General features: G+C 43.6%; 1 pseudogene; it reads right to left on the bottom strand.

Annotated features, from left to right (window-relative positions):
- Window positions 1–964: 964 nt before the first annotated feature.
- LOC116093312 overlaps window positions 965–1311 on the bottom strand; it is a 532-nt pseudogene continuing 185 nt past the window's right edge.

Below are 1311 nucleotides of genomic sequence, written 5' to 3' on the forward strand. Positions count from 1 at the left end.
CATGTGACATGGTTCCTGCCTCTGTGACAGAGCCAGCAGGACATGCGCCTGGTCAAGTGCTGATGGATGGTTGCTGTAAGCACAAGCCTTGTTTGCATAATAATATGGACATTTTACTTCATGCTCCTCCTTTGAGGAGTGTTCTCCTTACGAGGTTAATGACTCCTTGATAATCAGAAACAACAGGATTTTGGGAAGTGAGAATGTGTCTCGTGTTCTGTAGCAATAGTGTCTATGGCCCTCAGGATAGCCCTTCAAGCTGTAGGAAAGAACTCTGAAAACATGAGTTCAAGAATATATAAGCTAGAGTAAGAATATACTGTGCTTTACAGGATTTCACAACTCTGCGAAGTATAAGGCCCCAATATGAACTGTACGAGGGGCTTCACTGACCTGAAAAACCAGAGGCAGCTGTACTCATGAGTCAGCTTAGTCAGAAAGATTTTTAAAAAGGAGGCGTGATTTGGTCAATAGAGGAAAAAACCTGGTATCAGGGGGGAGAAAAGATGAAGGCTTAATGATATTCCTCCTTTCTGGGATCACCTAATACTTTCCAGTCATAAGCCTTGGAGTTGCTGAGATAAAGAAGAAAAATGCAAAGATTAAAAGACTATGTTAAGGTAGCTAAAAATTACAAAAATGAGCTTCAATGCTATTTGCATCAGCACAAACAAAAGCTTGCTAAGTTGCAAAAAAAAATTTAGGAAAAGTATTATAATTTAAGCTAATTTTCTCACATAAAAATAGCCTCTATGTCTATATTTGGCAACCACAAGTTCTATGCCTAGCAAGCCGCATAGGACTTGCAATGTTTAAAAAAAAATACTGTGTGGTTCCTTTGCCTCAAATGTGCTCTGTATTTTTTTTTTTTTTTTGTCTCAAAAAGCTTTATTTTTACTTGGTCCAAGACTTGAGAGAGGCTCCAGAGTGGTTACAAAGCTGCCTAGTGGCTTGAGAGGTTCATTCAGGTGGAGGTCCCGAAGTAGGCTGGTGAAGAGCGAGTGGCCTCCTTGTGGTGCTTGAGAGTGAGGCGCTCAAAGAGATATTCACCCAGAGATCCCTGGGGCACTCTGGTCTGTGCTCTTTTTGGCCCTGCCACCCTATGGAGGTTGGTCAGGTGGTTGCCCATCTTCTTGATGAGCTTCACCCCCTTATCCAGGAAGTGGCTTCCCAAGAAGTCACAGAGATGAGGGTCTGTGCGGGCAGAACCGAGGGCATGCAGATCCAAGAGGGCCTGGTTTACGTTCTTCTCCAGGGCCAAGGCAGCTTCCATGGCCTCCTGGGTTTTACCCCATTCATCTTGAGATGGCT

This window comes from Mastomys coucha, unplaced genomic scaffold, assembly GCF_008632895.1.
Source record: "Mastomys coucha isolate ucsf_1 unplaced genomic scaffold, UCSF_Mcou_1 pScaffold16, whole genome shotgun sequence".
NCBI lineage: Eukaryota > Metazoa > Chordata > Mammalia > Rodentia > Muridae > Mastomys > Mastomys coucha.